Source organism: Panthera leo, chromosome D1 (genome assembly GCF_018350215.1).
Source record: "Panthera leo isolate Ple1 chromosome D1, P.leo_Ple1_pat1.1, whole genome shotgun sequence".
In the NCBI taxonomy this organism is placed as follows: domain Eukaryota; kingdom Metazoa; phylum Chordata; class Mammalia; order Carnivora; family Felidae; genus Panthera; species Panthera leo.
This window is the reverse complement of record NC_056688.1, coordinates 88,776,926-88,801,066: the sequence shown is the minus strand read 5'-3', so window position 1 is coordinate 88,801,066 and position 24,141 is coordinate 88,776,926. Positions and strand designations below refer to the sequence as shown.

General features: G+C 43.2%; 1 long non-coding RNA gene across 1 annotated transcript; it reads left to right on the top strand.

Annotated features, from left to right (window-relative positions):
• The first annotated feature begins 313 nt into the window (after positions 1-313).
• Positions 314-23,898, top strand: LOC122200924. The gene is made up of 5 exons (XR_006193998.1): positions 314-687; positions 5,330-5,404; positions 10,042-10,185; positions 23,252-23,486; positions 23,866-23,898. It is a non-coding gene; the product is annotated as an uncharacterized LOC122200924 (long non-coding RNA).
• Positions 23,899-24,141: the final 243 nt, after the last annotated feature.

Sequence of the window (24,141 nt, the reverse complement as noted above, 5' to 3'; positions counted from 1 at the left end):
AGCAGAACAGCTCAGCCACTAATCTCCCTGAACCTTGAAGAAACCCAGGAGTCTTCTTAAAACGCAAATCCACCCCCAAGGCTTGGAGAAGTCCACAAATCCAGCAGCAGGAACCTCCTTCTCAAGGGGGCACCGAGAACCGAGGGGTATGTGTGGGCCCAGCTCCGGGTTTGAATTCCAAAGTCAGCCCCTCGAATTCCAGCCCCTTGTGTGGCTCCTTCTGGGGGGTGGGAGGAGGGGCGGAGCCAAGGATCAGGGTGTTGTCCTCGATGACTGCCTGTCTGCTGCCACCCACACTCTGAAGAGTTTCTTTCCCATCGGAATGTTCCTGCGTATCTCCTTGACAACACGGACACGGTGCTGTGGTGAGGGGAAACAATGGGAGTCAGCCAGCTGGGTGGAGCCGGGCCTGCGGTAGCTTCCCAGGACGCACTCTCCCTTCCAGGGTTCTAGGTTCATGTTTGTGCTTCAGTCTAGCACAACAGCGACGCTGAGGCGCGGCCCCAGAAGAACCAGCCTGGCACGTGTTTCTTGGGCCACACAGCCAGGCGGCGTGGGGAAGTCGGGACACCCAGCCCAGGGCTCCAGCCTTCCCTGACCAGATTTGCAATCTGCTGAAGCAAAGAGCTCACCACGTGGATCACTGACCAGGAGAAAGGCAGGGGGCAGCCAGGAGGGAGAGAAGAGGTATGGGAGCCAGGGGGATAAGAGAGACCAGCTAGGCCAAGAATGTTCCACATTCTCTTCCCTTGACGTTCTACAAGCCAAATCTTGCATCTAGAAGGAAAATGGACAGACAGTCCTGACTTATGATGCTTTGACTCAGTGGTGTCCGACTTTATAATGTGCCCAAATAATGCACACTGAGTAGAAACCGTACTTGGACTTCTGAATTTGGATCTTTCCCCAGGCTAATGATACGCAGTATGATCCTCTCTGGTGACGCTGGGCAGAAGTAACAAGCCTCAGCTCCCTGCCAGACGCACGATCGCGGGGGTCAAGCTCACAACCAGCCTGCACCCACACAGCCCTTCTGTGTGTCACTTTCAGTACAGTACTCATAAGTTACACAAGGGAGCCAGCCGACACTTTAGTATCAAGTGGGCCTTGCCTTAGATGATTTTGCCCAACTGTAGGCTAAGGTATGTATTCTGAGCACATTTAAGGTAGGGTGGGCTAAGCTATGATGTTCGGTAGGTCAGGGGTGTTACATGCATTTTTGACTTATGATATTTTCAATTTATGATGCGTTTATTAGGACGGAATCTCACTGTAAGTTTAGGAAGATCTGTAACATAAATATATATGTAAATACGTATCAGAATTTCCATGAATGATAGCATCTAGCGGGCTTTTGTTGTTGTCGTTGCTGTTGTTGTTTTGTTTGCATTTGCTTTGCCAGGAAAGGAAAGAGAATTAAAAAGGAAGGCACTGAGAAAGGGAAGACATGATATTGACGATAACTAGTAGGAGCAAGCTGAGAACTCATGTATTCAATTAGTATGTATGAGAATTCGCTATATACCAGGCTCTGTTTTAGGCCTGGGGATACAGCAGTAAACACAATAGACAGAAATTCTGCCCGCGTGGACTCACATTCAGGTGACAAAGGCAGGAAATAAGAATGACAAATTTATTACCAAATGACAAAATTACCCAAAAACATTCCAGTAAGTGAAATAATATCGTGCGTGCGCATGCAAAAAGCAGAAAAGGATGGGCGAGGAGAAGAGATTTGCCATCTAGGATAATAATAACCAGGGGGATCTGAGTCAAGTCCTGACAGATAGAGATGTGAACTGTGCTGTGATGGGGAAAGAATACTCGAGACCAACAGGAGGCCACTGCAAGGAAGGGAAGGAAGTGAGTGGAAGAAAGAGGATGGGGCTGTAGCGTAAAGTGTCAGTTCAAGTCGGGCCTCGGCACCACTGAAGGGATTGGGACTTTCTCTGTGAGTTAAATGAGGAGGTATTGGTGGGTCTTAAGCAGAGAAGGGGCACTGTTTGACTTCTGTTGAAGGGTCCTGGTGGCTGTCTCATGCAGAATGGACTGGGAATGGAAGGCCACCAATACTCTGAGTCTGACGCCTGCTCTCACTTTGTTAAAGATGGGAACTGGAAAGTGCTCATGAGGTCAGAGACAAGGCTACCGCCAAAACTTGCTCTTATGTGATTAGAAGGGCCGAAAAATTGGAGAAGTTGAAAATGGGATACTTGGGTGTGATTCAGTGCTAATTGATGGTGTTTACACACAACCTAAAATCACCCTGGCTATCACCAGTGGTTTATCTCCCATCCTTTGAAAAATGCGGTCCAGAGAGCAGCCCAACAGTCACCATACACAAATCTGTAATTTATCCAACCCGTGGAGGTTTCTCTGCAGGAAGTTGCTGTTCAGCTATGACTTAGGAGATCTAAGCCTGACCTCTCCTTAACTCCATTGCTTGGGCTAACATTCAAAACGTAAAATGTTTTTATTCAAGGGCAATGGGGTCACCAATTGATTCTGACACACTCAGACATGGAAAAACATGCAGCTCCTTTGTTTTTTTACCACTGATCAAACCTTTGCCCCCTCCCAACCACATAGAACTTGGAGGAAAAGCCTGGACTTACACACTCAGTCAGCATATCTTGGCCTCTTCCACTATCCCCTGGTCTTCCGACATAGCACCTGAGCCTCTGGTTGATGGAGGCGTCCTTACTATGTGTCTATGGGTATGGGAATAAGCATGGCGAACTCTGGTCTTGGTGGCCTCACCTGCTGGGTTTCTGGACCCAGCTAGTATCCTCAGTTGCCCCTGGTCTAGTTTGTTTATTGGCATGGTATGGCATCTGTAGTCACGGGACATTGATGCTGCCCTTCCTCCCAGAAATCAAACTGCTTGATCTCACTGGCCTCCATTTCCAAACCTCAGGCTTCTGCATTGCCAACCATCCCTGACCTTCAGCAGGGCACGTGGTAACGCAAGGATATATCACATCGCTGACTACCAAGTTCCCTCCATCTTCTAACGCTGCCGTGTCCTACTCAAGCCATGAAAAATGTGGGGCTTCCGGTAGACGCTTCCAGCCTCCTCCAGGTTATATGGGGGACATAGTTCACTTGCCCCAATGGTATTAGTCTCCCCATACCTTTCTGAATGCATCCATGGTTCCCTCCCCAACAAGGCTTGGCCCCAAGGAGGAGGTGAGGCACCCAAGTATGTGAAGGTCTTACCCTGCCCCCACAACTCTTCTCATTTCTGTACCGTCCTGGGCAGGAAAGAGTAGGCCTTTCCCCATGCCTTCCTTTCTGGTAAGAATGTTGCCCTCAAAATATCTTTTCCTTTGCTAGATTGGCACCTGGCCTGCCCACTTCCTTGGGGCCCTGATGGCTGTGTCAAGTGCGCCCCGAGAAGCAGACACTTAGGACAGAATTAAGAATGTAAGAGATTTATCGGGGAGTGACACTTGTGAAGATAGAAGATGGAGAAAGCAAGATTGGACAGGCACAGCCTCAGACCGCTCTAAGCTTTGGCCAGTGCAGTGGGGGATTCCAGAACACAGATCACTCAGTAGAGGAATCTCACATTGAAAAGAAACGGCCAGGCCTATCACTGGCTGTGGCTCAGCCATTAGCTGGGGGCTGCCCCAGCTCAAAAGACGAAGCAGAGGCTAAGATGCTAATATCTGGAGGCTGTAAGCTGACTGCACACCTTACAGCTGAACGGCCAGTGCTTTCTTGAAGGGAGGCCCAAACGGGCACCTCCAACACCACTACCGTGTGAAAGTGTTGCTAGAGAGATGATCGATGGGGGGGATGGCAAAATCACACCAGTTTAATCTTTTGGACATATCTTACAAAATACCTAAGCTCTTAAAGCCAGCACTGAGACTAATAATAATCTCAGCCCACATCCTCTTCACTGGAGGTGAGGCTTCTCCACTGACTGCAGCATGGGACAAGTCACACAGACATGACTTCTCCTGAATCTCTCCTAAGAACATCTTCACCGAGCACAACGCTGGCGTAATGCTTTAAAACCACAAGCCTGAGCGTGGCCCTCCTGGAGCCTTCTGTTTTTTACCTGAGGCTTTCTGTAAATACCCCGAATGCCCACTTTAATCCAATGTTTGGAACTGTCGAGTGCCCAGCAGTTAATCTAAACCCAGGTGTTTTTGTTTTGTTTTGTTTTGTTTTGTTTTGTTTTGTTTTGTTTTTTTCAAACCAAGGCTCTGTGTGCTCCTAGGGAAATGTTAGTGGTTTGTCAATGGCAAACTAACGGTGATAGATGTCTACAAATCTTTAGCAAAGAAATTTTCTGTGAGTCAGAAGCCTATCATCCAACTGTCTGCTCACCAGGTTTCCTTCCTGTGAGTCACATTAAGAAGATTGACTTCTTCTTTCTCAGTTTTCAGCCTTGTTTTTGGTTTAATCAATGGCAGTTGAAGCCATATTATAATTCTTGGAAGTGTGGGTACATGTCATTGGTCCTTTCTGCCAGACAGCCCTTGAAAGGAAGTCATAGGAACTGGAAAGAGGTGAGAAAGAAGAAGTCTGTATGTGGAGAGAGGGGGAAGGGGGAAAAAAAAAAAGACTAGAAGAGAAACCAAAGGACTAGAAATTTCTTGCTGTCCCAGAAGTCAAAACATTGTTTGTTTAGTCACGATTTATAACAAAGGTGGCCAGTGTCCTAGGAATGAAGTTACCAGACAAAATGCAGGATTCCGGTTAAATTTAAATTCCAAATAAAGAATTTTTATCATAAATGTGTCAAATGCTATGTGCCAGACATACTAATATTAAATCGTTTTCATTGTTTATCTGAAATTCAAGTTAAACTCAGCGTCCTGTATTTTTATTTGCTAAACCTGGTTACCCGACCCAGGAGACATTTCAATCTCATCACCTTGGGTTGATGAGGTGACAAGCTACCATACTTAAGAGGAAATAGAGAGGATGACACCATACGCCTATTTTCTAGAAGAAAGATCCAAATTATTTGGACTTGATAGTTCCTTCTTTCTGCGGCAGCCTCTGCCTTCCAGCTCTGGTGAGCGTTGAGCACTTAAAACTGACCATTGGTTCACAACCACCAGCCGGTCACTAAAATTGGACTCACTGTCCTAGACTTGGTATTTTCCATAACTGAGGTAAGCTTGAATCCCACAATTCTACCGAACCTCATTCTTGACTTAATTCCCACCGTGTTTGTCCTGTCAATAGGAATGAAATTTTGCCTTGGTTTCTGCCTGTACCTGAGGTACTGAACTCTAGAGCATTCAGTTATGGTTTTGACATCCAGCCTATACCTTATCTTTTCCCTCTTTTCCCTCTTTTCCCTCAGCCCACACCTAGGATGTGTCTTCAAACCAAACATGGCAGCTGGGACCACAATGCTGACTCCAACCCTCATCCTCCGGTAGGACAGGAGTTACCAAACATTTTCTGTTAAAGGGTCAGATATAAAACGTTTTGGCTTTGTACACCCTACAGTGTATCAATTCTACCACTGTAGCGTGAACAGACATGTCCTAATAAAACTTTATTTACAAAAACAGATGACAAGCCAGATCAGGCCCACAGACCCTAGTTTCTGGGGCAGCTGTTTCTGCCCCAAGGCTTCCACGTAGATATAGATGCTGCCCTATGCCACATCTTTTTCACCTGATATTATGTCGATGGCTGCTCCAGGACCCCATTAAGGGCCAGTCCTATTTTACAATCTTGGTGCCCTCGTCTTGAGCCTGGCCGTTCCCAGATTTCTTCTCTTTTCCTCTACCAGGCTCTGAGGTCCTAGCATGTCTAGAGGATGAGCACACTCGAGTGAGTCAACTTCTGCTTTTGTTTCCACACTACAATAAGGATCCACCCTCTTTCTTTCCATAGATACTATCTTAGTTTAAGATTTAGTTGCCTGTGCTTTAGACTGGGTCTGGAGGAATGTTCATCTGCTTATCACTGCTGCATAGTAAGTCAATGACACTACCCACAGAGCTAGGCGTGGTTTATCTTGTAATAGCTATGGATTTAGAGAAAACCCTTCTCTCTTAGCTGATTAAAAAACCCAGGCGGAACCAGGCAAAATCAGCCAGTGCACAGTTTCAGGGCTACACATGCAGTGCTTCAGCATGAAGAAAAATCAGCATTATAAATTGTATTGATGCTGTTATTAGAGGTAATAATATGACCTCGGAAAAACCTTATTATGGTGTGAGCAAGCAGGGCAGATTTCACAAGCAACTCAGTACCTGCATGAATAAATCCACCTACTCATAGGGTAGGACTTTGGGATCTAGTGAATGAATTTTTAAAAAAATAAAGTTTTAACTAAGGAAAGGACAACAGCTTTGAAAAAAACTGCACAAACATTTTCAATAATGTTAATTGACATTGGCTGCTGCTCTGGGTCAGTTTGACCACCTTGTTCTACATATCCTTTTACTTTATGGGATAAGTATTTATCTCAAAGGTTGAGTGCAGTTAAAGGGTTTGTAAGCCAAAGTCTATTTTAAATAGAGAGTTATAATTTTGGAGCCTTCATTCCCTCATTAAAAAATTGTTTCTATTTATCCTCTTTCATTATAACAAATTTGCAATAACCATTATATCCCCAAATTAAAACTCTCTATGCTTTCTTAGAAAAGAGTATTTTTGAATTATCTTTTGATAATTGTCTGAACTCCTTCAAACCAGTCAAATGTTACAATTAACTTTGATGACTTTGGAAGAGATTTTTTACATTACTGTTATTTTGTGGTTTGATTATAACTGATTGCATTAGATATATGCTCAACAAATACTACTTGAGGTAAAGAGTTCTGTAATAATTGTGACCAACGGTCAAACTTTTATTAGCATAGACTTTGTTTTAACAGGTGTATTTTTTATAATTGTCCTGTAATGAACTGTGCACATTTAAAGCATATAGTACGATAAACTTTGACATATGTACAGACCCATGAAACCATCCCTCCCATCAAGGTAAAGAACATATTCATCACCTGCCAATTTGCTTATGTTCCTTTGTAATCCCTCCTTCCCATCTCTCCCCATCTGTCCCTCACCCCAATCCCCAGACAAGCACTGGTCTGCTTTTGCATTTTCTAGGATTTTATATAAATAGAACCATACATTATAAATTCTTGCTTGGCTGGCTTATTTTATGCAGCAAAATCATTTTGATATCAATCCATTTGAAATGTGCATCAATATTTTACTCCTTTTTGTTGCTGTGTGATCACTTGATAACAGTTCGTCCATTTACCTGTTGATGGACATTTGGATTGTTTCCACTTTGGGGTTATTAAAAATAAAGCTGCTATGGGCATTCATAAACAGGTCTTTGTATGCTTAGGCACTTTCATTTATCTTGGGTAAATACCCAGGAACAGAATGGCTGAATCACATGTTAGGCGTGTGTTTAACTTTTTTAGCAAACAGTTGAACCTGTCTTCCAAAATGTTTGTACCACTTTGCATTCCCACCAGTCTGGTGTGAGAGTTCTAGGTTTTCTGCATCCTCGCCAACACTTGGTACGGCCAGACAGCTTTCACTTTCGCCTTTCGAATATGTGTGTAAGTGATATTTCTATATAATTTAATTTGCGTTTCTCTAGTGACTAATAGTATTGAGAACTTTTTCATGTGCTTATTTGGCATTTGATATTTTATTTGCCAAGTTGTCTGTTCAAATATATTGCCCATTTTTAAATTGGCTTTTTTGGCCAGTTTATAGTAAGTTTGAGAATTCTTTATATATTTTGGATCCAAGTTATATCACAAATAGATAATTTACAAATATTTCCTCCCACTCCGTAGTTTATATTTTCATCCTTTTAACAAGGACTTTTGAGAGTTTATTTTGTTTCGGTTTAATAGACTAGGATGTGGTTTATCTTGCTATATGCTCCTTAGACGCTTGAAAAGAATATATTTTCTGCTATCGTTGGGTGGAGTGCTCTCTAAATGGCAGTCAGATCCTATTGGTTGAAACTTCCGTTGAGTCCGACTTCGGCTCAGGTCATGATCTCACGGTCCGTGAGTTCGAGCCCCGCGTCGGGCTCTGTGCTGACAGCTCAGAGCCTGGAGCCTGTTTCAGATTCTGTGCCTCCCTCTCTCTGACCCTCCCCTGTTCATGCTCTGTCTCTCTCGGTCTCAAAAATAAATAAATGTTAAAAAAAAAAATTAAAAAAAAAAAGAAACTTCTGTTGAATCCTACATCTTTGCCAATTTGCTCTCCAGGTATTCTGTTGATTATTGAGCAAGGGATGTTGAAGTATCCCGGAATAACAATGGATTTGGTTTTTTGTCCTCCCAATCGCATCGGTTTTGCTTCACATATTTTGCTGCTCTGTTGGTTGGTGCACACACATTTAGGATTGCTATGTCTTCTTGTAGATTGACTCTCTTATCAATAGAATGTCCTTCTCTGGCTCTAGTAATATTCTTTGCAGTGAAGTCTACTTGAATTCATACTAATGTGGCCACTCTTTCATGTGATTAATGTTTTCATGGTCTACCCATTTATTCTTTTGTTCTCAACTTGCCTACATCATTATATTTGGAGATTTTTATAGCCTGCTTATAGTTGGGTCATGTTTTTAAATCCACTTTGCCACTTTTTGCCTTTTAATTGGCATATGTAGACCACTTACACTTACTATAATTATTTATATCTCAGGGCTTAAGTCTGCCGTTATGTGCCTTGTCTGTTCCTTTACTCTGTTTTTCACCTCCCTGTTTTTGCTTTCTTACCTTCCTGGGGGTCACTTGAACATTTTTTAGAACTCCATTTGTATTTATCTGTAGTCTTTTTGAGTGCATTTCTTTGGATAATACTATTTTTGTGGGTTGCTCTAGGTATCACATTGTATATGCATAGTTTATCTCCGTCTACTGACATCAACATTTACTAGTTTGTGTGACGTATGGCCACTTTATTACTCTTTATTTTTCTTTACCATTCTCCATTTATAATTGTCTTAAATATTTCCTCTAGATAGGTTGAGAACTATATCAAACAATGTTAAAATTTTTGCTGCAACTATCGAACATAATTTAGAAATCTCTAATGGAGAAGGCAAGTCTATTGTGTTTACTCATATGTGTGCCTCCCATGTCCATTCATCTTCTTCTCTGGTGTTCCAAGATTCCTTCTTTTGCCACTTCTATTCTGTTTACAGAAATTCCTTTAGCAATTCTTTTAAGGTAAGGCTGGTTGACAGGTTCTCTTGCTTTCCTTTATCTGAGGATATACTGATTTCCTCTTTGTTACCGAATGGTATCTTCACTGAATATAATAAGATTTTGTGTTAACGATTCTTTTCTTTGAGCACTTGGAAAATGTGTTGCTTCACTTTGGCCTCCGCAGTTTCCTCTGAGAAATCTACTGTCATTTGAATTGTTTTCCCCTTACAGGTAAGGCACTGCTTCTGTCTCACTGCTTGCAAGATTCTTTATCTTTGGTTTTCAGAAGTTTGACTGTGGTGTATCTTAGGGTGGCTTTAGTTGAGTAATCTTTGCTTGAGAGTTTTCTCAGCTTCTTAAACATGTGGATTTGTAGTTTCTGCCAAATTTGGGAAGTTTCCAACCTCTGGTACTTCTTTTTAGCCCTGCCCTCTTTCTATTCTTCTGGGCCTCTGATGACATGAATGTTAAATCTTTTGTTACAGTCTCACTGACCCTGAGGCTCTGTTCATTTCTGGTTTTACTTTTCCCAGCATATGTCTCTCTGTTGCTCAGGTTGGGTAATTTCTATTGTTTCATCCTCCGGTTCATTGATTCTTTTGTCCTCCCCATTCTCCTGTTGAGCCCATCCACTGAGCCTTTATTTCACTCATCATATGTTTCAGTTCTAAAATTTCCATTCGATTCTTTATATGTTGCATTTATTTGCTGAGACTTTGCTGAGCTACTCAATAGTCTCATTTGTTTCAGATATGTTCCTAATTGCTCCTTGAAGCATTTTTCTGAGGACTGCCATATAATATTTGTCAGATAATTCTTACATTTCTGCCATCCAGGTGAAAGTATTTATTGATTTTCTTTTTTCTTTCAGAGATCTTCCTGGTTCCTGGTATGATGAATGATTGGAATTGGAACCTAGGCATTTGAATCTTAATGATTCAATAAGACTCTGAGTCTTATCGAAGCCTTCTGTTTTGGCTGGCTTCTGCTGACATCTCTCTGGCAGGAGAAGGGGGTAAGTCCACTGCCTAATTACTGCCATGTTTCCCACTTGACCTCTGTTGATACCCAAGGGGGACTCCTCATTATTGCTGGCCAGAGGTGGGTGCCCCTCCACTGGTATCTCCCTGGAGGAAGATGAGTGTCTCATTACTGTTTCCCACGTAGCCTTCACTGGTACCATTGGAAGAGTGGCCACACTCTGCCACAGTGGTACTGATTCTTCACTAAGCTTCCTCTACCACCACTCCTGTTTGGGGGCCTGGTGGTGGCACCTCATTATTGCTGAGTGGGGATGGAAGTCTAGGTTTCCTTGGTCTTCACTAATACTGGAATGGGGCTTCTAATTACCACCTGGCAGGATGAAAGTCCTAGCTCCCTACTTAGCTTTTTTTAACACCACCCTGAGAGGGAATCGGGGAAGTAGGGGTGTAATGTTAGGGGGCTTGCTCCAGCCTGGTGAAGGTGGAGTCTAAGCTTTCCACCAGGTCTTTGCTGAGTGGGAGTGGGGTCATAGTTTTTTTGGTGGTGTTTGTCTAGAGTAGAGAAGTTATTACCTAAAAGTGTTCTATCTTGCTAGGCTACGCATTTCCTACAACTTTGGCCAGAGGGAGTAGACTTTTGGTGTGTGTGTGTGTGTGTGTGTGTGTGTGGTTGCACCTGTTGGCGTTTCCAGGTTGCCAGTTTCTTCAGCTCCAAGGCTGGGATATATGAGATGAAAACTCATCAATGTTTTGTTTGCCCATGGGTCCCAATGTTCCTAGACAATATACCTTCTTCTCTCCCGTTTTAGCGTCTCCTTACATTTCTTTAATATATAATGTCCAGGGTTTTTAGTTGTATTTTTCAGTTGTTCCTCCAAGGAAGAATATGGAAAACTTTATCTACTCTACCTTCCCATAAGTGGAGTCACTCATTTGGTTTTGTTTGTTTATTTTGGAGTTATTCTCCGTGTGTGTGTGTGTGTGTGTGTGTGTGTGTGTGTGTGTGTGAAAAATAATGTGTTCCAGCAGGCAATATTTTTGTTCCAGGTTTAAAAGAATTATATGGTACTCCTTTTAAAAAGCAGATAGTCACTTTCCAGTTTACGTAATATTTCATATCGGGTTTTCCTAAAGGGTAACACTGCCTGTGTCCAGAAAAAAAGTTCTTTTGATGACAGTCTAATCTAGGAGGCCACCTAGCTGCATAATAACTTCATTCTTTATATGATAGCTGTTATTCAAACCTGGGCTCATCCCCAGAAGTATTGGATTCAGCAGCAGTTCTAGATATGATTATAGCTGCTCAGGAAACACAAAGAGATGATTATATCAAGACCAAGTTACTTCACAGTGGAGAACCAGGCCCATTGGCCTTTCCAAGGGGACTGGCCACTGGCTATTGTATTACCTACACTGCTCAGTTGGTTTTTTCCTCATTTCTTTCAACCACAGAGCTTAACAGCCCAAACATGTCCTCACTATTTCTACCCAGTTTTCACCAATAGGATTATTTATTGGTTAAGTTTTAGAGTTAGATTCGATTTTAAATTGCATGATTGTCCTCACTCCCACTCTTGTGCTGGATATAGACTAGACCCTGTGACATAGCACCTAAAGGAAGAGAGACAGAGACAGAGACAGAGACAGAGACGAGAGGAGAGGAGAGGAGAGGAGAGGAGAGGAGAGGAGAGGAGTGATTTCTCCCTAACAAAGGATGCTGGAAGCTCAGAACAAAAGGCTATAACACTAGTTCACAAGGGAGAGTGTTAGTCCAAGTATGAGATGTGGAGCAGGCGGGCTGAGGACCAAATTAATTGATAGGGAGTTTTCCAGGATGGGACTAGTAGGCAGCAAAGGTGGTAAGGACACCATCAAGATGAGATGAGAGGAGAAGTGGGAAGACTGAAAACCAATTCAGGAACTAACCTTACAAACATGACCCAGTCACTGAGGCATCCCCCTTATGCTCAGCTTGATGTGTGTTCTTGGGGAAGCACCACCCATATGAGTCCACATTTGTCAGTGGTGATATAGAAGAAAGAGAAAGAATTCGAGTGGGTCAACAAGTCCTGTGCTGATGAGATTTGTATCAAGTTGGGTCAACTATAGAACCCTCCCTGGAACTAAAACAGAGAGCTAAAATAAGGACCAGCAGAGGGCTATGGTATAGCTTTCATTCGCTAAGTCCAGGAAAGCAATATAAGAAGAGAAAGTGTCAAACTACATTGCTTCCTTTGGACCTCCATAATACCACCTCTCTTAAGGAGATGACATTATCCACTTTTTTCCCAAACAAGTTCCCAATAGTGAATTTTAGACCATTGTCTCGGGAACAATGTCACAAAGACCTCTGCAGACGTTACACAAGATCACGGAAAAAAAGGCGGGCAAGTTGGATAGACAGCTGTTGGGTAGACAACCAGTAGAGTCTGTCGTTGGGGCAATTGGGCTGTTTCTTTGATTTCTCTCCCTCACAGAGGCAAAGCCACATCACATGAAAGGCATTTTAGGAGATGTGATCTGCCTTCGTGAGATCATGGATAATGCTGATGTTATAGTTCTGGGGCAAGCGATTCCATTTTAAAATCCTGTTGTGACTCTCCAAAGAATATTTCCTAAGTTACATGTAAAAGCAAGTCATTAATGCAAGTCACATTTATTTCTATGTTTAGCCTGTAATTCATCAAACCTCACCCTCTGGGCTAGGAGCCCACAGATACCTCATAACACTTACTAAAATGTGTAATAATTTGGATGTGTTTATTTTCTTTGCCTCTCCCATCATTTTTACTGTAAGGCTCATCTGCCTTGTTCTCCATTTTTTCTGAGGCATACAGCACCAAACCTGGGCTAGTAGTCATTCAATAAAAAGATGCTGAATGAATAAATGAGGAATGAAAATTTTGGATGCCTGAACCGTGAGGTAGCTCTTTGGAGTAGAAAGGGTACCTAGTAATATCAATGCCTTTAGCAAATTTTTGTTTAGCACAAAAGATTGTTTTTAATGCTTGCCTCTGTGGATTCTGCTAAGAATTCCCCCTGATACATAGTAGGAACCATTTCGTGGAGAAGGGCCAACAAAGGCACCCTTTCCACTGACTTCCAGAAATGTTTGCATGTGGAGTTTGGACACATCAAAAATATTTCCTTTCTTCCCAGTTACGAGAAGCAGAGAGTAAACTGTAATTCACTTTTGTATTCCAGGACCCTGACTGAATATAAGAGAAAATGGGTTTTGTCTTTCCAACTCTCCAGGGATCACAAACTCCTCAGTTTTTATTACTGTGTGCTGAGTTCCCAGAGCTGACTCGGAGGGAACCCCATCCTGAAACAGCTGGGCACCAGCTACATAAACACTGTCTCTGCTTTCAAGTAGTGGGCTGCTTGGCCCACCTTCCCTCTTGGGTAGAAAAGCGAAAGAGTAGAGTCTCTGGTGAATGTGAGAGAAAAGGAGAGTGGGAGGCCTTGGGACAGGCACCCGCCAACTGGGACTTCAAAAGCTGTGGAACAGCTATGTCTGTCCACTGCTCCTTTACCACAAAGAGGAAGACAAAAGGAAAAAGAGAATCAAGCTAAGAGAGGGCAGGAGTGGGCAGGTCAACCAAGTCTATGTTAGAATCATTTTAAAGAATGACAGCTAAGATGGGAAAAAAATGGCGTCTCTGGAAAGTGAGGTGGGGCACCGGAAAGTTTCCGTCAATAAACACCATCTCTGCTGCTATTGTTTTTCCACCTTTTCTCCTCTCCGTGGGTGCTTTTCTTGGCTGGAACTCCCTCCGATAAGTCCTAGGGAGCCTGAGTGGTGACACCAAAGCTGAGGAAGCGGGGAAGCTGAGGAAGCACTCGGAGAGCTGCTTCCTCAACACTCTTCTTCATTTATCTCCCTTGTAATCTAGTTTTAGAAATAAAGAGCAACCCTGAAAAGAGGTTCTGACTGCAGCCTTGCAAGGCTACCATCAGCCACTTCTTCTCTTTGCTCAAACCATCAAATCCTGTAAGGTTCTTATGAACTTTCTAGCAGAGGCCCTGCTCATTTGATGACTCATTATAAGGGGAATGGAAAACATTATGAAAGGATTTGCAACTAATGGGTAAAATGTGTAGGATGGCTCCCATCCAAGCCCCTGCTGCCTTGGAGGGCCCCTTTCTCCAGCCCTCAGTCTCCAGCTCAGTGTGAAAGGATGTCCTGCTTGGCCAGGGACTAAGCATTCTTCTGGGTGAGAAGAATACCCTGGGCGGGACCTGGAGACAGGCGTAGAGAACCTCAGAGGAGAAGGCCATGGGCGGTTGGCAAACCTGTACTAGGATGGAGAAGCTTGCCTCTAGGCTGCTAGTTCAAACCCCAACTGAACTGGGGTCAGGGAGACGAGAAATTTTAACTAGAAATTTTAATTTTAACTGGTTGGTCTCCTTTGGGTTCTAATTTCCAGGACACTGTATTGCTGCATTTATCCTCACACCTGTAGTGTGAATCAGCCATCTGGCACAAGGCGAAATGAGGCCAATTCTTCCAGCATGAGGATATATCGCCTTCCTGCAGCGGAAGCAGAATTTAGGGCAGGGCTGATCTCAGAGGGCCATTCCTTGGACAACTTCTCTTTTCTGCCTATATCCTCTCCCTAGGTGATCTCATTCAGCCTTGTGGCTTTATACACCAACACCCAAAGTTACATGTTCAGTCCCAACTTCTTCTTCGAGTTCCAGCCTCATTATCTCCCACTGCGTCCTTGCAATCTCCCCTTGGATGGCTAATAGACGTCTCAAACTAACATGCGCAAACAGTATTTCAGAACCTTCTACTCACACCCATTCCACCCACATGTTGGTGGACGAGAAATCTGTTCTTCCAGCTGCTCAGGACAAAACCCTTGGCCTCTCTCTGTCTCATAACCCAAATGGTAAACCCTGTTTATCTCTACCATAAAATATATCCAGTTCTCACTGTCTGCACAGCTGGTCCAAGGAACCATCGCTTCTCACCTGTGTCACAGAATCACTTGTTTTGCCCTTACTGCTTTTCTGTCTATTCTTTCCCAACACCCTGAGTGACTCTTAAAATTTAAGTCAAATCAAGTCATTATTTCTACTGAAAACACTCCACGGGCTCCTATCTCACTCAGAGGGGAAGCCCAAAGCCCTTAGACTGGCCTAGGAAGCCTCGTGATCTTAGACTCCCATCTTTGATCTGGTCTTTGCTCACTCCCCTCCTGTCCCACTGGCCCCCTGGCCGTTGCCCTCATCTGAGGCTCCCTCTGCACCGGGCACCTTTCTCCCAGACACCCACATGGTCGCTCCTCTTCTCCTTCAGATCTCTCACCTTTGGGCGAGAACTTCCCTAACCACCCTCCACACGTGGCAAAACCTTACCCCTGGTTCCTGCTATCCCATGCCCCCCTGCCTTGTTTCTCTGCATGGGATTTGCTTGTTTTCATGTGCATTTTCTATCTCTACCACAATAGGATGTTTTCTGTTGTTCACTGTTGTATCTGCAGTGCCTAGAATAATATCTGAGTTACAGCAGGTGAATGAATATTATCAGGTGAATGAATGACAGCTGGAAAATGTGCGTGGGAGAAGCATAGTGATCGGTCGTCGAGAGACCTAAGTTCCAGTCCTTTTACTTCCATGAACCAGCGAAGGGGGGAATATTATCAGGTGAATGAATGCATACATTTCGGATCTACATTCACCTTCTGATCCCAGGATGAGTATTGTTCTTGGACCCAGCATTTCAGCATTCATACCCATAAAGTGAGGGAGGGTGAGGTCTGGTGGTTTTATTTGAAGGTCGTGTTTTTTAAAGACCTTACAAGGAAGACATTACACTGAAAAAAGAATCTGTAAAAGTCCATTAAATTTTTTCCATTGTGACTGACTCATTTGGTGAGAACAACAAGCTCATGCAGTGGGGAATGTGGCTGGGGGAGCAATGTTGGCAACAAGGAGGGGAGAAACATTTTGTCATTTGTTAAAATGAGTGTTACCCCTCGAATTTCATTTCTATAGATAAACCATCTGTTTTAAGTAGAGCATGCATACAGGAAGGTGCACGAACTTTAAGTGAGTTATTGATGGATTATTGCAAAGAAAACACATCCTGGCATCCACCTTCTAGGTCAAGAAATGGAACTTAGTAGCACCCGGAGTTCACCTCACACCCTTCCCACTACTACCTCCTTCTTCTTTAAGGGGATCACTATTCTAACTGGCAACATTGGAGATGAATTTTTCCAGGTTTTGAACTTGATATAAATGAAGTCAGACAAAATGTAGGCTTCTGTAAATAGCTTCTTTCATTCCACACTGTATGTGTGAGATTCCTCAATGTTGAGTATAGTGATGGTTAATTTATCTTCATTGTGTAGAGTATTCCATTCAATGACTATACCACAGTGTCTTATTTGTTCCATTCTTGATGAATATCTGGGTTGTTTCTATCTTGAGAGTATTATGAATAATGTTACAAAGAATGTTTTTGTGCAGGTCTTTGATGAATATAAACCCTCATTTCTGCTGGATAAATATCCAGGAATAGATTTGATGGATTTTGTCACATTTACATTTAGTAGATACGTCAAACTTTTCCCTAAATGGCTGTATCATTGTAGATTCCCACTGGCAGGGTACTTTTTCTGGCTGTTCCACATCCTCACCAACACTTGGTATTATTTGTCATTTTAATTATATTCATTTTCATTCAGGTGGGTGTTTAGTGATATGATTTTCATTTGTTTTTCCCTCATGTGACTAATTGAGCACCATTTCATGTGTTTATTGGCCATTCTATTTTTGTGAGGTACCTATTGATGTCTTTTGCCTGTTTATTTTCAAATGAGGTAGCTTTCTTTTCTTCTGCAAGAATTCTTTGTATACAGTGAATGTGAGCCTTTTATCAGTTATCAGAATATCTTTCTCACTCTGTAACTTGGCTTTTTTTTTTTTTACCTTCTTAATGGTATCTTTGGATGAACTAACATTTTTAACTTTAATAAAATGCAATACATAGATGCACTTCTTTATGGTTAGTATTTTTGTGTCCTGTTTATGTGTATTTGAGAGTTATTCTCCTATGCTATCACTAGAAGTTTTCACCTACAATCTACAGACCACAGAGGATTGATTTTTTTTTTCCTGGTATGAGGTAGGAGTTGAATTTTATTCTTATTTCTCCATCTGGATATCCATTTGACCCAGGACCATTTATTGATAAGACTGTCCTTTCTCCACTACTCTGAGGTGCTGCCGTTCTTATAAATCAAGTGCCTATTTGTGCATGGCTCTGTTTCTAGACTCTTTTCTGCCCATTTGTCTATTGTTGTGCCAACGCCACACTGTCTTCAGTACTGTGCCTTTAAAAACTTCTTCATATCTAGTTGAGTACGTCTTCCAGCTTTGTTCTTCTTTGAGGTTGTCTTGGCTATTCTTGGCTCTTTGTACCCCTACCTTACTTTTTATATGAAATACAAAGCGTGTTTTAAAGTAGAATGTCTTTCCATTTCGGTGGAGCCTCACGTCACCTAAGCCACCAGCTCTGAGCCACTGTCATAAAGGCTATACCACAACTGATTCCGCCGGCTGCTTCTAGCGCGGTCCTCACTGCCTCGCCAGACACTGTCTGGTCCATTCTCCCTTCTCCTTCCTTTTTTTTATACAAACAGCACTTTCTTGTGTGTAAGTAGAACACTGCACCACAATGTTCTGCAAGTTTCTGCTACTGATACTATTCTATTACGTCTAGTAATAAATGAAGCATGTTGTGTTCTTACTATTAGTCAGGCACATTGCTAAGTGCTTTGCATGCACCATCTTGTTTAATCCTTCCCCGTCATCTTGAGGACCCTACTTCCCTTCTCTGCCAGCTTCACCGTCTCCACAGGACATAGTTCCTCCGAGCTGGAAGGAATCCGAGAGATAACTGATTTGGCAAATGAGGGAAATTAATGCCCAGGGAGGGAACTGATTTACCTAGAGCCCCCTTCACTGGTTCATGGAAGTAAAAGGACTAGAACTTAGGTCTCTTGACGACCGATCGCTATGCTTCTCCCACACACATTTTCCAGCTATCATGCCCAGCAAACAGATGCCCTGCTGTAACCCACTTTATTTCTTCCCCATTTCCATTTAAATTTCTTCAAAGACTTGTCTATGTTGTTAAGCTACTTCCACTTCCTCATCTCCCTTTTTCTCCTCAACCTACTCCAATCCTACTTCCTTACTGAAACTGCTCTCCTCAAGGCTCTCATTTCTCTGTTGCCTAACCCAGTGTCTCTCATATTTCTAGACCTCTCAACTAGTTTTGACCCACCTGTTTATTCCCATTTTTCTTGCAACATGCTCTCCTTCCTTCGCCTCGATTGACTACACATCCTCAGATTTTCTTCTACCTCGCTATTTTTTCTCAATTCTCCTCAGCTGGATCGGCCACCCCCCGCCCGAACATTAGGTTTCAGTGTCTCAGGGTTGTTCTTTGACCCATATTTCCATCCACACCCTCTTTCAATGTGACTGCATTAGTCCTCTGGCCCTAAGTACTATACAACTTCTGATGTTTCCCAAGTTAGTAGTTTTGGAAGTTAGTAGTTCCAATCCTGACTTCCTTCCTGCGCTCTAGACTTTTCACTTCTTAATTAACATCTCCGTTTGGAGGTTGTCTTAATTGAGTCCTCTGTAAAACAGAGCCCAAGGCAAGGATTAAGGATCCTGAAGTTTTAATCAGGATGTGCAAGTCCTTGGTATTGAGTGTAGGAGAAAAAAAGGAAAGGAGGCAGAGGTGTGATACGATGTGCTGAGCAGCATTATCATTCTGGCTTCCACCTTAGAAGGCTGCCAAGAGACCCAGGAGGTCACTCAGAAGTTGTGTTCGCTCAACATATGGGACTTCTCTGGAAGAGCTGCTTGAGGCTATTATATCCTTGAGTTGTCCATAGGAGGAGGAAACATGAAGACTTTGTCGGGTTCCTTTTTAGCCCCATTTCCCTTTGTTCACGGTCCACCCTCAGGTTGCTAACTCCATACTTCTGGTATGTGTAATCTCAACCCTTGCCGCCATGTGGGAAGCCACCTTGCAGGGTGATATGCCATTAAAGTCTGGACGTGGGGAAATGCACAGAGCTGATGGAGCACAGACTGGGACTGAGGAAAAGACGGAGGCTGAACAATGTTTGTGACCCAATGCACATGTCTATCAGACATATCAAAATGAGCATGACCAGACAGAACTCTTGACTTCTTTCTTCCAACCAAACCGATTCCTTCCTTCCCCCACAGTCTTTCTCATCCCAGAAAGCGGCACCATTGTCTCCACCGTTAAACCTTAGTTGAGGGAACCATCACAGAAATGGCCTGTGAAGTGGTCTCCTCACTTCTATTCTTGCTGCCTTTCGACGTATTCTTTACACTGCAAGAGTGACCTTTCCAAAGGTTATACAGCAATGCTCTTCTCCCCAGCTCTGGGACGCTGTTCCGTCATTTAGGTCTCAGATCAAAACACTTACTAGGTAGGCTTTTCCTGACTTTCCTCTCAAAAGAGGCTCTATCTGCTAACACTGCCTGCATTACTGGATCCTTAGTACCTACCACTCCCTGAAATGGTCTCGTTATGTGTGTGTTATATATTGTTCATCTCCTCGCTATAATGTAAGCTCCATTCAGGTACAGACAGTCTATTATTTGTCTCACTGGACCCACGGCACCTAGTACAGTCCTGGGTACGTAGGAGTGGCACTATACATGCTCATTGAATGAGTGAGTTCACATAAGGAACCGTCGGTGAACTGAGGACATAACTGTGTGGCAAGGAAAACATTCATTTGCCTGACTTCTGATCTGGTTAGGTCTTTCTATAACTAGAAATTCTTTTGAGCGTGGAATATGGGAAACTTGAGAAGCATTATTTAGGTCTTACTAGAGTTCAAGGTGAGTCTGGGGATAGTTAACAGTCTTTCTCCTCTCTCCTTGGTTTAAATTAAACTTTTATTTGGAAATAATTGTAGACTCACATCCAGCTTTAAGAACGGATGCAGAGAGTTCCCTTCCATTCGTATTCAGTTTCTTCCAGTGGTACCCCTTGCAAAAACTATGGCATAATATCACAACATTATGTGAGTTTTAGCAATAAATTATCTTGTGAGTAAGGTAAACACCTTGTTTTTTTTATTAAGCCATAATGCTATTGCACACTTAATAGACTGCAGTGTAATGTAAACATAACTTTTATATGCCCTGGGAAACCAAAATAGTCATTTGACTCACTTTATTGCAGTGGTCTGGAACTGAGCCTGTAATACCTCGGAGGCATGCCTCCAGTTCATTCCTTCTGTATTGCTAAGTAATACTCCATGGGATGGAGATGCCACAGTTTGTTGGACCATTCACCCGTGAATGGACACCTGTGTTGTTTCCAATGTGAGGATATTACCAATAAAACTGCTATGAACATTTGAGTACAGGTGTTCGTGTGACAGTTAATTTGTCATTTCATGGGGATAAGAGGGCACGAGTGCAATCGCTGGGTGGTACGGCAGTTGCGTATTTATTTTTTTTATACGAAATTTACTGTCAGCTTGGTTTCCATTCAACACCCAGTGCTCATCCCAACAGGTGCCCTCCTCAATACCCATCACCCACCCTCCCCTATATATTTATTTTTTGAGAAACAGCCAAACTGCTTTCCAGAGTGGCCGTACCATTTTACAGTCCAGCAGCAGGGTCTGAGTGATCTAGCTCCTTCACATTCGCACTGCCCTTGGAAAAAACAGACGGGTATTCCTTAGATGCTACTACGGGTCCGGGTGTTTGGGAATTCAATAACCGATTTTTTCCCGCCCTATTTTTCTCAAAAGGCTGATGTTCTCTGTTCCTAGTTTAGCTCAGTAGGAGATTAACGATAAAAACCAACTGTCACCTAGGTAGAACAACCCACCAAGCATTTTCCTTTAAGAGGGGACAAGAAAGGAAACTCACACATTCCCAGTCCACTTCAAATAACATCGGAAATGATGAGCATCGCTTGAAGCTTTGGAATAGTCTTATGGCCGGATTTCCGTCAAAACCTTGATAAGCCATAGGAAAGCACGCACTCAAGCCACATCAAGCGGGTAGAGGACACCTTGACATGTCTCCAGGCAGAGAGTTCCACAGATGGAAGCAAAAACAGCAGAAAAGCATGTTATCTTGCCAGAGTGCACCCTGGATTCAAGGCTGCGTCTCAGGTGGGAAAAACTGAGCTCTGGTAGTTGGGACTGGGGCCACGCTGGGATTTTTGCTTTGGGGGCTTGACAAGACAAAACTGAGAAGCAGAAAGGTCTGCTGTCACCTTCTGCTATGATTGTCCACGGTGTCATATTCCTGTTTCCTCCAGAGACCCGGCAACCTCAGCCCCCCCTTTGCCTCCCCAGCCTTGCCTTTCTCTCGCTTCCTCAAAGTCATCTGTTGCTAACACCTGAACTCTCTGTATTTTATTCAACACGTACTTATATAGTGGTTACTATTTTCTAGGCATCATTTTACATACATTAGCTCCATTAAAACATTTAGTGACCATGTGGTAGGAATCATTAATGTCCCAATTTCACCTGTGAGGGAACTTAGACACAAAGAAGTCAGGTAACTTGCCCAAGGTCACACAGCTCATAAGTGACAAAAAATGAGATTCGAACCCAGGCAGCCTGGCTCCAGCATCCATGTGCTTAACCACTATATTATGGTGACTTTCTGTTATTGACAAATACGCTTTAAACGATTCTCTTTTGCAAGGCCATTGGTATTTCAGTAAGGGTTGGGGTGCCAGACTGGCTCAGTTGGTATAGCATGTGACTCTCGACCTCAGAGTTGTGAGTTCAAGCCCCATGTTGGGCACGGAGCCTACTTAAAATACAAATTAAAAAATAACAATAATAAAATTAGGTGGGTGTTTCAGTTCAAGCCTTCCCAAAGGAATGAAACACTTAAATGTGGAACTTCAGACAGCAGGTAAGAGAGACATCTGGGGGCACCACTGCCTTCCAGGTGTTTTTGATCTATGTCATAGCCTGTCACCCAGGCTAAGGCATGGACAGGAACCCCACAAGGAAGAATTCATTGCACATAACAGCATTATCTTGTGAGGTTATTTCAAAGGACTGCAACTAACATTTAAGAAATGGAATTATCGGGGTGCCTGGGTGGCACAGTCAGTTAAACCTCCAACTCTTGATCTTGGCTTAGGTCATGATCTCGTGATTTGTGAGTTCAAGCCCCGCATCCAGCTCTGTGCTGATGGCGTGGAGCGTGCTTGGGATTCTCTCTCTCTCTCTCTCTCTCTCTCTTTCTCTCTCTGCCTGTCTCCCCCCTCATTCTCTCCTTCTCCCTCCTCCCCTAAATAAATAAATAAATAAACTTTAAAATTTTTAAAAATAAATAAATTAATAATAATAGAAAGAAAGAAATGGAATTGCTATGTGCCAGAAACTGAGCTAGGAGCCATGCACACAATCTATCAACAGCTCTGTGGGACACTGGACATTAATTCCTTTTTAGAGATGAGAAAAGTGAAGCATCGAATGGTGGTGAGTGGCCAAGGAATTTGACTGAGGTCACGCAACCTGAAAAGGGCAATCCTAGTTAGGTGCGTCTGAACCCAGCCCTAGGTCTGCCTGGTCTCTTCTTGCTAAACAAAAAATGACTAAAAAGTTCAACCTTCCAGTTTTGTGTTCTTTATTTTTGGTCAGAGTATCAATTTTGGCAAATGACAAGGTAAGAATAGAACCTTCCATTTCCCTACCCATGAATCAGTTACTCCCTCAGATTTGCACATTGTAGAATATGGCACCATTAGCCTCGTACTCAGATAAGAAACCCAGAGCTGGGTCTTTGTTACCCCCTTATCCTGCATCCTTTATGGCAATTTAGCAGCAAGTACTGTCAATCTCATTTCCAAAAATGCATCCTGAGTCTACTTCTGTCCACTCCATGATCTCCACCAGGCTACCACCATCCACTGCCTCAACAGCATCAATTGTGCTTTGTGAGCACACCCCACTTCGTGTGCAATCTACCTCCAAGTGGAAAATGTGTGTGGGCTTCTTAAGATAAGGATTGGATCTCGTCCCTGTCTTCCAGCTGGATTCGATGCCATATTCCCGCTCTCTGACTAACCCCCAGCCACAGCAGAAGAGCCATGCGCCTCCACACTTGGGGCCCTTCGCTCGTGCCGGGGTGGTCTCCTTCCGCCCTTCCCGTGGCTGCGACCTCCTCAAAGAGTGCCGCTGGATCTGCATTTTAGACATCCTCCCTCTGCTAAGATTAAGTGTATCAGTCTATCCACCCAAAGACTCAGACCGGCACCTGGCATACGGTAAGCGCTCAGTTAATGTTAGTTCCTGTTACTGCTTTGATCATTGTTGTTCTAGTAGATACTCTAAAATTGCACGCCTAGGTGATTACTTAAATGAAGTAGGAAAGAGTAATAATATCAATATCTGGGCCCCCAGGAGCTTTTAAGAGAGCTATTTTCAGAGGAATAAGAATGTGGGCTTGTAAATTTTTTTCCCTGCCTTAAAACAAGAGTTGTCAGCTGCTATTGTCACACACGCAATTACTTTGTGTCTAATGATAGTATACAAAACAATAGCAACATAAAATGTATCTGGAGAAAATACAAGAGTACTTAATATATTGTTAAAGGCAGTGTCTAAACCTGATTTTCCTTTTTTTGAATGTTTATTTATTTTTAGAGAGACAGAGAGCATGAGTGGAAACGGAGCAGAGAGAGAGGGAGAGAGAATCCCAAGCAGGCTCCCGGCTGCCAGCACAGAGCCCAACGTGGGGCTTGATCTCACGAGCAGTGAGATCGTGACCCGAGCGGAAATCGAGAGTCAGACGCTTAAACTGACTGAGCCATCCAGCCAGGCGCCCCATCTGATTTTCTTAAATAAACCTCACCCTGGCTCTTACAGTCCTGCATCACCTGTTTTCTATTACTTAGCAAAAGGTACCTAAGCCAAAGTTTG